Source organism: Ursus arctos, unplaced genomic scaffold, assembly GCF_023065955.2.
Source record: "Ursus arctos isolate Adak ecotype North America unplaced genomic scaffold, UrsArc2.0 scaffold_2, whole genome shotgun sequence".
Classification (NCBI taxonomy): Eukaryota; Metazoa; Chordata; class Mammalia; order Carnivora; family Ursidae; genus Ursus; species Ursus arctos.
Genome location: NW_026622874.1, coordinates 14,861,294 through 14,873,800, shown reverse-complemented (window position 1 = coordinate 14,873,800; position 12,507 = coordinate 14,861,294). Strand labels below are relative to the sequence as shown.

Here is a 12,507-nt window from a genome sequence, read left to right as displayed (position 1 = left end):
CAGCAACAATCATACCACAATATTAACCATTTAAGAAAAAGTACAAAAACTGGGGCACCTGGCTGGCTCAGTCAGAGGAGCATGAGACTCTTGATCTTGGGGTTGTGAGTTCAAGCCCCATGTTGGGTATAGAGATTACTTAAAAATAAAACCTTAAAAAAAAGGGAGGAAAGAGTACAAAAACTTCTTGGAGAAAACACCAAATGATGGATGATGCAGGTGGTGTGGGAGGGCCCTGGAATGGGAAGCCAGGCAGCTTCCTCAGAGGCCAGGAGCTCAGGGAGGCAAGGTCAAGGACGAGGAGTGGATCCCGGTCACCAAGCCAGGCCACCTGGTCAAAGACGTGAAGATCAAGTCCCTACAAGAGATCTGTCTTGTCTCTCTGCCTGTCAGGGAATCTGAGATCACTGACTCTTTCCTGGGAGCATCCCTCAAGGATGAGGTTTTGAAGATTATACTTGCGCAAAAGCAGATGCGTGCTGGCCAGCAGACCAGGTTCTAGGCATTTGTTGCCATCAGAGAATACAGTGGACATGTGAGTCTGGGTGTTAAGTGCTCCAAGGAGGTAGCCACTGCCATCCATGGAGCCATCATCCTGGCCGAGCTCTCCATTGTCCCCATGCTGTGAAACTACTAAGGGAATAAGATCAGCGAGCCCCACATTGTCCCTCACAAGGTGACCGGCCGCTGGGGCTCTGCACAGGTATATCTCATCACTGCCCCTGAGGCATCATCCCAGCCCCTGCACCGAAGAAGCTACTGATGACTTGATGATGGCTACACCTCAGCCAGGGGCTGCACTGTCACCCTGGGCCGCGTGGCCAAGGTCGCTTTTGAAACCATTTCCAAGACCCACAGCTATCTCACCCCTGACCTCTGGAAAGAGACTGTGTACACCAACTCTCCCTATTGGGCATTCACTGACCATCTGGTAAAGACCCACACCAGTGTCTCGACGCAGAGGACCCAGGCTCCTTCTGTGGCCACCACATAGTTTTATATGAGAAAAATAAAGTGAGTCAAGGCCTTTACGAAAGAAAGAAAGAAAGAAAGAAAAAAAGAAAGAAAGAAAGAAAGAAAGAAAGAAAGGAGGAAGGGGAAGGGAAGAGAAGGAAAGGGAAGGGAAGAAGGAAGGAAGGAAGGAAGGAAGGAAGGAAGGAAGGAAGGAAGGGAGGAAGGGAGGGAGGAAGGGAGGAAGGAAAGAAGGAAGGAAGGAAGGAAGGAAGGAAGGAAGGAAGGAAGGAAGGAAGGAAGGAAGGAAGGAAGGATAGAAAGAATAAATCAAGGACTGGTAGCTTCGGAATTACAAATACATATGAGAAGACCAAGCAAGCATTCTTCAGGGAATTATATGAATGTGATTTTGAACAAGTGATTTATCCATTGCAATAGAAAGGAAGTTAGGGGATAGTCTAATAGGAAAAGTTTTGGTGGTTTAATCAAATTTTGGAAAAACACTCACACTAACTTCTTTGTCATTATCTGGAGTTTCAAATTCAAAATACTGTAGGGTTTTGCCTTTTTTTTTTTTTAAAGGTAAACTCTATGCTCAATGTGGAGCTTGAACTCATGAGTCAAGAGTCACATACTCCACTGACTGAGCCAGTCACATACCCGTTTTATTATTTTTTTTAAGTTAAATCTCCTTTTCACTAGTAAATTCCCTAAGAAGAGAAGACAGTGTTTTTGGCTCTCTATTCTGATGCTGCTATGACTTTTAAAAAGATTTCAGTTCATCAAAAATTTTTAAAGGTGTGCTATAAATAATGTACATAAAAGAATAAATTAAAATGTGCAATTAAAGAATAATGAAAACGTGATACGTGCGTACTCCCTACCTAGGCCAAAAACCAGAATATTTCTATCAAAAAACCCCTCATTGCTCCCAAAATGAACACTATCCTGAATTTTGGTTTAGTTATATCTGTTTTCTTTATGTTCTTGATTACTTTTGTATATATCCTTAAACAGCGTATTATACAGTTTGGAAAGTTTTTGAACTTTAAGTGGAATCATAGTGGTTACATTTTTCTATGACTTGCCCCTTCCGCTCAATATTCTGTTTGTGAAATTCAATCATACTGTGTATAGCTGTAGTTCATTGTTAAAATTTATATTCATAAGCAAAATTGACTTATAATGTTCTTTTATTATATTGTCCTTGTGTTTTGAAATTAAGATATAGCTTTCTTCTAAAAAGAGGTGGGAATCTTTTGTTCTTTCTCTAGTTTATGAATAAACTGTAAAAGCAGAATGAATTGCTCCTCAAACGGTGGGTAAACTACTCCATAAAATCATTTTGACGTTTTTTTGTTTTTGTTTTTTTTGTAAGAGGAGGTCTTAACTACCATTTTAATTTCTTTAAATTTATAATTTATTCCAGTTCTCCATTTCTTCTCCTGTCAATTTAAAAATTTCATATATTTTAAAAATTTTCGCATTTAGTCTAGATTTTCAAATTTATTACATATAGCTGTTTTAATTCTTTAATTCTTTATTACATAATGCTGTTTTAATTCTTCTCTGCCTTATAAGTTCTCCCATGTGTTCAAGATTCTAAAAATATTTTGACCATGGATGTGAGGGCAATCTGGCTGTGATATGTGTCACCGCATTGATCACCAAGGCTGATTTGGCTGATTTGGCTTCCTAGGCAGGTGTCTCCTTCCTCCCTCCTCACGCTTCAAGTGCACGCCTCCCAAAGCTGCATGTTCAGTGGAAGAAGACCACCTACCTAACAGAGCGGGACTGTTCTTGAGTCAAGGGATATGAGTAGCTGCACTCCTCTGCTAGAACCTCCAAATAAGCTCCCTGGGTCCATTGATAGGAGAACTTAGGGTATTCAACCTTCCAGGACTCCAATTAAAAACAATTTTTTTGACCAGCTTTCCTGGTTGTTCTCAAAAGAGGATTGATTTTTCCATTCCTTATCCATTGGTATCAGAAATAGATGTTTCATTCTTTTTAACTGCCCACTTTTGAGTCATGCTTTAAAGATTCATTTATTCTTAGAAACATTAAACTTACTTATTGATTTTCAGTGTTGAATAATTTCAACATCTGAAAATTCTGTGGGTCTGATTCTGCCATGAGGGCTCATGATGCTCATTATTTTGGATGATTATTGCTGATTGACACTGTGGTTGTTGTTGGTGGTGATGTTGTTTTACTACGAATTATGCTATCCCTTTGAACTTTCAGCAGAAATTATTTTTTTTAAAGAATTATTTATTTATTTATTTATTTATTTATTTATTTATTTATTTGAGAGAGAGAGCATGAGTGGCAGTGGGGGGAGGGACAGAAGAGAGGAAAAGAATCTCAAGCAGGGCTCCATCTCGGGACCCTGAGATCATGACCTGAGCCAAAATCAAGAGTCTGATGCTTAATCGGCCGAGCCACCCAGGAGCGCCTTCTCAGAAACTCTTGAGGCCTGGGAGGCAAGAGGGCTCGAGCCTTCAAAAAGGATTTGCCTTTACTTCTCTCAGGTGATTGGGGCATACTAGCAAAGAGCCTCTCTAAATGAAATTATTGACTTGAGATATTTTTGGCCTAGCCAAGAAACGTGAATTCAAACTATAAACCTGCAAAAGGGTTTTGCTTGTGGTAATGAATTCTCAGGGAAAAATTTTCTTCTCTCCATTCAGCACCAAAGTTTAAAATAGGTAGCTTTTTGCAGTTCCAAGGAGGGTAGAGTTACTCATTTATCATTCGCCCTAATACTGAGAGTGCTACCCTTTGGATCTTGGCTTTGTGAAAGGAAAGTCTCATGGTAGACTTTAAATCTTGACTCTTGCTTTGTCTTTTGTGTCCTTATCCCTTCTGGGCTATGAAAACTGAGTTTACCAGAAAAGGCAAGTTCAGCCCACTTTGGTTTCCAATGCCTACCTGCTTATCTCTGTACCCATCTTCTTAGCTAGGCTCCTTCTGAATCTCTTCGCCTTCTCCAGCCAAACTGGATTTCTGCTTGTTCCTGAAACGAACCACCATTCTTCCTGCCTGGGTACATTTGCATATGTTGTTTTTTCTGCTGAAACATTTTGCTCTCTCTTTGCCTAGCTCATTTCTACTCATCCTGTAGCTTTCAGCTTAAATGTCATTTTCTTGAGGAAGTCTCTGTTCGTCTTAGACTCCATCAATTCTCACTGTTAAATATGCCATGTACTTTGGCCTCCACACTTGTGGTTGTTTAATTATTTATAAGTATTCCATCTTCCCTGCTAAACCATAGGCTCTGGAGGAATAGACTGTCCTGTGCACTGCTGTATTATCATAGCACCATGACTGACACATAACCAGTTATCAGATATTTATTGTGATTGTGATAAAGTGGGTGCAAATTAATTTCATTCTGTGACTTTCATATCCTTAGTTGAGAACATTGGGGGCTCAATTAGATGTTGCAGAAACAAGGTTATAAGTCTCTGCAGAAAAGGACCACAAATGAACACTTCAACTGTAGTAGTTGAAATATTTTTGCAAAAATGGAAAAAAGAATCCTTCTCCCATGTAATTTTAGCAAAGAGGGCTTTGATTGCCCCAAAAGAAATGCTTGATTAGGAAGATTCTTGCTAGCAGAAGGAATTCAAGAAAAAAAAGCACTTTGCATTCGTAAAACTTTTTAGTTAACAGAGATTTATATAGAGTTTTTCCCCCTTGAGAAATGTGTGCAATAGTAGTTTTTAATGTAAGCACTAAACGTTCTTGGCAGAGTGAGTCAAAATCTTGAGAGGAGTGCTTATTATTTGGGTATAATCAATGAACTGAGTAAAGAAGGGAACGTGTTATTTAGGACACCTTCACTTAAGTTCAACTGAAATGGATACAGATGTACTCTTTTGAAAACTCTAATGACTAGAGTCATAAAAATCAGGGCCAAAAAACCTCCCAAAACAAAAAAACCCCAAACATGGATAACGTCCATTAAACTGAGTAAAGGGAAACTATATGAGAAATGGGAAAATGGATTATTTCTACTATCTTCTGATTTCTGTACCCTTCCTTTATGTGTTAAACCATCTCAGCGGCTAACATAAGCAGAAAAGGAATTTTCTGGAGGAACACTGAGTGGATCACAGTTTTGATGGTAAGGAAGGGAGCTGGGTGAAACCAGATAGCCAGAACCACAGCTAAAGTCAGTCTTGAAATGGTCTGGTTAGGGTACCACTGCCATTGCCAATAAATGCTGGAAACCACCCCGAGATTGCTGCCATTGCACCACCAGACTCTGGGTATCACTGGTGCGAGGGGGATGATTCTGTTTAGTCTGTGTAACTCAGTCCTGATTCAAAGTTCCAAGTAAGAGCATCCAGTCTACCAAGCTTGGGTCACTTTCCCTCACCCTAGGATGACTGTGGGGGTGGGCAGGGGTGGCATGTGGAAGGGCAGAAGGCAAGTAACTGGACTTTCTGGCCCCTGTAGTGGGAGAAGAGATCCTGTCACCCACAAAAATCCCCAAATGGAAAATTCCCAAGCAGTGTAAGGAGGGGAGGTTAAGATGCTGGGCAGCCATAAAATTGTAAGTAACTCATTATGTATGTCCATCTTTCAGAAATACAAGGACATATAGGAGATTCTTGCCCTATCCGACAACTATTATTCTATCGTTTCTACAAATGTAGGCAGCGGGTCACTAAGTTACCAATCACTTGTCTTAAACATACCCGTATACACACACACACACACACACACACACACGCACACACCAACACACAAATTGATCCACTGATTTTTCTTCTAATTTACCATTACTATTGAGAAAGGGAAATATTTTTCTTTGTTCCAGGTTAAATGAAGGAAATAGTCACATGTTTCATTAAGCTGCAACCACAACATAGCCCTTTACCTCAGAGGATAAAGCTGAGGATAATGTGGGTTTTGTTTTTTTTTTTAAGATTGTACTTATTTATTTATTTGAGAGAGGGAAGGAGAGAACTAGAGAGAGGGCACAAGGGGGAAGTGAGCGGCAGAGGGAGAACCAGGCTCCCCTTTCTCGCCACCAAGCAGGGAGCCTGATGTGGGGCTCAATCCCATCATGAAATGAGCTGAAGGCAGATGCTTAACAGACTGAGCCAGCCAGGAGCCCCTGATAATGTGTTTGATGAAGGAGTTACAATTGAGAGGGCAGATTTGGCCATGCAGAGAGCCATGAAGTCTTATTTAAAAGACCCTTCTTTTCTCTTTTTCTCCCAAGTAATCTCTCTGCCCAACATGGGGCTCAAACTCACGACCTAACCTCCCTCAGAACAAGAGTCACATGCTCTACTGACCGAGCCAGCCAGGTGCCCTAAAGGACTCCTCTTAAAAGATGCTCTCTGATTGCGTCCTGCTCAAAGAGGGGAGCTAATCTGGGGTATTGCTCTCCTCTTTACATTGGTTACTGAATGCTCCTTTTATTTTATCTGATATTTGTCAATCGAGAGCATTAGGAAAATCAGCCCACCTCTGAACTCAGTTTCACGTTTAGTCTCGTATAGTCATCTGTTTATATGAGAATTAGTCATATGGGTTTACTTACAAACATGATGTCTGTGCTGTTATTGTTTTAGAAACTAATTCCTTGGAAGGCAGGAGTTCTGTTTAGTTAATCATGTATAACACCAAACAGTGGTCATTATTACATATAAAGCTTTTAATGCTATGGCTGAACATAATAAAATACTTTCCCTGACTTTGGCAAATAAAACCTCTCTTCATATAAGACAAGGTTGGAAAACAACAGCTTGGGGGCCAAGTCCAGCCCACCAACTCTTTTTGTCTGTTTTTACACATAAAGTTTTATTGGAAGATAGGCATGCTCATTTATTTACATTTTGTCTGGGGCTGCTTTCCTGCTACAAAGACAGAGCTGAGTAATTGTGACAGAGACTGTGTGGCCTGCAAAGCCTAAAATATTTATTATCTGGCTATTTACCAAAAAAGCTTGTTGACCTGACCATTGATATACATCAGTGGTTCTTACCTCAGACCGTAGGATAGGATCAACCCATAAAATTCAAAAAAATTAAAGATCCCTAGCCCCACAATAATACCTCAAGCCAGAATCTCCAGGGTCCGAGCTGGAGATACAAAGTTTTTAAACGTACACTGCAAAACTGAGAATCATCAGCCTAATGCAACACATACTACCTAGTATAATTTTAATAACTCCCCCTCACTGAGGGCCTAGTTGATGTCAGGCATTGCATTAGATGCTCTACATGTATTTTCTCATTTTAATATCCATAAAAACCATCTTAGATGCATTTTACAATCCTTAATATATAGTGAAGGAAATTGAAGTTTTCTAAGCTTAATTTATACAAGCTCACACAGCCACTAAGTGGTACAGCAAGGGTTTGTACCAGGTTTTCTTACCCGTCCAAGATCGACAACAGGAGACATATATCCAGGTGGAGAAAAACTGACACTTACCCCTGAGATTTGCTTTTCCCCTGGGGGAACTGTGGGTATTTCCCATGGCTGATGCTACACTGGTCTGCATGAGAACGACTGGCCTAAGTTTGATGGCAGAACTCTCCTATTGATTGACAGTAGCATAGCTGAGAAAACAATGGAACATTCAAACAAGATTTCATTCCAACCCAGAGGATAACGAAAGGGAAACAGACTCAAGGAGTAGCACGTAGCGGAATATTCATCTTCAATGAAGTAACCACCATAGGGACATCTTCCTATCTGGTTCATGATCTGCCCCAAGTGGCAGAGCTCATATTTATGTGCATATGTATGTATGTATGTCAGTATGTATTTATTTTTAAAGATTTTATTTTATTTTTTTATTTTTATTTTTTAAATTAATTTATTTTAGAAAGAGAGAGAGAGCAAGGGAGGGGCGGAGGGAGAGAATCCACCAACTAAGCCAGCTCATCTTTAATCCCTAACCTCTTGGATCATCATAAAGAACTCTGAAGACTCCCCCCAAATCCAGATCCTAGAAAGTAAGGCATGGAGCAAAAGAAAGTTCCTCTTCATTTTGCTTAAAGCATACCTTTTGAGTTCTGGTTTCCAGAATGATTTACACATGAAACTTTTTTTTTTTTTTAACTGGCTAGTCATGACATGCCAAACCTAATATTACCCAAGAGATATTGAACATACATTTGTGCTAGAGGATGTCATTTGGTTACAAAATGTATTTGATGTCAATATATCTATAATTGCTTATTTAGAGAGAACTCTTAAATGAAGGTCATATATAAATCCTTTCATATTAATCTTGAGTCTATTCAAGTTCTATCTGAATAGACTAGAATTCAAGTTCTGTTTTTTGATAACTCTTATTGTGGTATAACTCAGATAATTCTTGTAAATCAGTTTTTTTATTTTAGTATCCTATTTGTTGTTGCTAATTCATACCCAGAAAGCACTGATATTTCATGATACAAAGAGCAATGAGGAAAGCTGGGTGGGTCAGTTGGTTTAAACTCTGCCATTGGCTCAGGTCGTGATCCCGGAATCCTGGAATCAAGCCCTGCATTGGGCTTCCTGCTCAGCAGAGAGTTTGCCTCTCTCTCTCTCTCTCTTGCTCACTCTCTCTCTCAAATAAATAAATAAAATCTGAAAAAAAAAAAAGAAAGAAAAACTTCAGGTTTAACTGAATAAATCTGAAATTGAACCTTCATAGGGGGTGCCTTTTATTAATAATTATGATATTCTTAAAGTGAGTATTTATTATTGTTATGGGCTGAATTGTGTCCCTTACTCCCAAATTCCTGTGTTACAGTCCTAACCCCTAGTACCTTAGAATGTGACTTTATTTGGAGATAGGGCCCATAAAGAGGTAATTAAAGTAAAATGAGATCAGATGTGTAAACCTTAATCCAATATGCCTAGTGTCCTTATAAGAAGAGACTGGGATACAAATAGACACAGAATGAACACAATGTGACAGAGGGAGAAGATGGCCAGCTGCAAGCCAAGGAGAGAGTCCTTGGAAGAGACCAAACCTGGCAATATCTTGATCTTAGACTTCCAGCGTCTGGCATTCTGAGAAAATTTCTGCTGTTTAAGCCATCAGTCTGTGGTATTTATTACAGCAACCCTAGAAAACTAGTACGATAATGAAATCCAACAAAACTTCAGTGAGTTTTACTAGGTGAAAAGTGGAGCTGCTTTCTCTTGACCCTGTTTAAACTGTGCCTAGAAGAGGCCTCTTGCCTGAAAGTTGTCTGATGTCTCTTTCATAGAGGTGCTCTGTTTACTATCACCCCAGAATAAGTCTCAAAAGGTCAGCTGAAGTTCAGAGATGCTCAATGTTGGGCTGAAGGACTTCCTGAAAGGTAGACCAGTTTGTTATCTAAAGATCTATCATAGCCGCTAACTCAGGAAACAAACTGGTGAGCCCCAGCACACTTCCGGGCCCAACTGCTCCATCCTGGAAAATCCCAAGGGGGGATAAATTGAAATCACAGCTCCTGGCTGGGTTTGCCAACAATGTTGCTGAACAAACTCAGATAAACTTGTCACAAGAGAAGCCAGTAACTCAAGAGATGAGAGTCTGGAAGAGAGGAAGAGAGAAATTTATTTGGGTGTGGGCAGCCTGGGGATGTGGCTTAAGTTTTGATGACTGACCTCTCTGCCAGCAAGATGGACATCTGGAGTTTGATAGAGAGAGGTTCAGGGGTGTGAGTGTAAGAAAGTAGGCAGAGAGCATGTGGTCACAGGTGGGGGGGTCAGTGTGTGTTCAGCCCATGATCATGGGCAGGAAAGGGGTATGAGGGGATATGTGGGGCATGGTCTTCTAGGCATTCCATTGCTATCAGGGCTTTTCTGGTTGGGTGGGTGGTATGTTCTGGGTCATAGTAAAACGCCTTCATCAATGCCTCAAGAAAGTGTGATAAGAAATAAGCACAATGGTGTTTTAGTTAGATCATGAGTTAAGTTGTTTGGTGGGCTTCTGGTTTTAACTGTTTGGGTCTATCTACAGTTGAGCAAGGGGGCTTGCTGACAGGTTCAGAAGCAGTTTCAGGAGGGACTCAGAAACATCACTTTTTTTTAACTCTTCTGGAATCAAGCCTACAGCGACCTACCTCCAGAAACTCCAGAACTGGCTTGGGCTACATCTGCCATGATTACTTTGGATTGTTACCCTAAATCTAAGGCAACCCCTCGGGTCTAGTCTTGCAGGTGCTGACTGGGGCCTCGTTTGGGACTGATCTCTAAAGTGAAGGGTAGGTCAGAAGCTATTGCTTTCCTCATATTTCCTTAGTGTAATTGCCTGGAATATCTTCTTCTTTTCCATTTATTTTCTAGAGATTTATCTTAATGAACAGTGGTAATAGGATTGTCCACCGGGGAAGGGAGTAAGTAATGGAGAATCTATGTATGAGAGAGGGTTGGGGTGGGGAGGATGAAGAGGACTTATTTGGACTCCCACCCTTACTTTAACTAAAGCAGTCTAGAAAATACAGGTGACTCAGCTCTAGTGTTATTTTGTGCATGTGTTTGTGTTTGAGGATGTCATTCCCTCTCCCTACATAAATCATTTACATTGGAGAGGTCTCAGGTTCTAGTCATACTTTAACCAAGTTTTTTAGTTAATCTAAACTCTATTCACATACCTTCTGTTTCCCAAAACTTATCCTTCATCCGAATCCTGCCCTGAACTGAGAGCTATTGTATTTCTGTGGCTCTGGGTACACATCTAATATCAGACATAGTGACGTTTACCTGTCAAAGGTAGTTTCTGTGACATTAGAATGATGATTCCTACCAATTCTTCCCTTTAACTTTCATAGAACTTTATACTTTCTATGTAATAATGACCCAGTTTATTTTATACTGTAGTTGTTTATACGTATATTTTATTGTATTGCTCTTACTAGATTGTTGAATTTCTTTAGGGGAGGGACAAATGACTTATTCATCCTTGTAGGATGGAATAGTCCTTCTCGCTCTCTAACCCCCTCCTCAATAATATGATACTTATCTACAAAGGAGTTGGGTAGATACATGATCTATCCAACCTTTCTTAGTCTCTGTTTCATATAAGTTGGTTGGTACCTAAAAATCTTTTCTAGTTTTAAAATAAACAAACAATGCCTTAGGTTGACAATTACACATTCCAGAGTATTATTTAAGCATGTGCTAGGTTAATCACACTGCATAACTTGAAAAACAAAGTTTAGTCTCAAAAAAGGACAAAATTAAAGGAAGAACAATAGAGTACAGTATATTAGAAAATACATTGAAAAAACTCGTAAGGCTTTATTTTAACTGATTTGTGATCTAAAAACTAGCATTAATTTTTTTTACAGTTCATGCTAAGAGCAAAAACGTATTTGATGACTTGTCATCCTCATTTGACTAATGAAAAAACTAAAGACTATAATGATGTAAACATAAAAAGGATTTTTAAAAATCATTTAAGTACTTACTATAATGCCATGAACTATTTTAAGTCCTTTACATGAAATGACTCATTTAATTTTCATAGAATACCAATGATGGAAGCCAGGGCAGAGTCTAAATTTCTAGGCATTCTATATCAGAATTAAATAATAAAATACAAAATAAAACTAAATTGTTTAAGTTGTGTTAAAACTACAGAGGAGTGATTTCTAAGCACAAATGACTATAAAATATATAAGCTGTTTGTCTTCAGTAATATGCTCTTAAAGTGTTATCTTAGCTCAAGAAAGTTCTCAAACACTATTTCACTGGATTAATAAAAATAGCTGGATTGAAACAAATTATACAATTTTAAGTGTTTGAAACCTTAAATATATATATATATATATCAGTTTCAACATATCTCTTCAAATCTTATTTATATTACCTCTCAACACCCTGAAAAACTTTACTACGTAACAATAGCAAAAATCTTAAACAGCAAAATCGGGAAAAAAAAGAGCTTAGTTCAGTAGCTACAATTCTTACTGTGTTATTAATTTTGGAATAAAATCCAGAATCACTATTTTTTTTTCTTGCCAAATAACCATACTATCTTTCTTCTAAATAGGCCCAGTCTCAAGGAACAAATTATTCTCTGTAATTTATACATCTACCCTAAGTGGGGAGTTCAAAGCATATAAATGTTTCTCATAGATTAGCTTTTATTGTAAACACTGAAGTAATTTTCAAAGCTGCTTTTCTCCTTTTTCTGCCAAATGTTTCTGTTTAATTATATTATTAAAGTGAATTCTGGGAAGCCCCTTGGCTTTAAACCTGTATTTAACTGAAATATTGATGAAATAAAAATAAATTAAACTTTAGCATCATATTTTATAAGTTAACCTTGAAAGGGATTTACCAACTGAGGTGCAACTATTAATAGTTTAAAGAAATTATATTATCTAGGTTGCTTGTAATGGAAGTTGGGTTATTTGCTTCACCTAAACAGGGAAGTTGGCATGTTTGCCTAGCAACGGCCGCTAAAACCTTCTGTTGTGGAAGGTTCCCTAGGAGGGAGAAGAGAGGAGGAAAAACAGGAGGAACAGATTAATGTCTTTCCTAGCAGGGGAATGAGGAGGGAAAGGCTGTCCAAGAGATAGATATCCTTTAGAT

General features: G+C 38.9%; 1 pseudogene; it reads left to right on the top strand.

The window, feature by feature from the left end:
• The first annotated feature begins 203 nt into the window (after nucleotides 1-203).
• LOC113262616 (40S ribosomal protein S2-like) lies at nucleotides 204-994 on the top strand (annotated as a pseudogene).
• The last annotated feature ends 11,513 nt before the right edge of the window (nucleotides 995-12,507 follow it).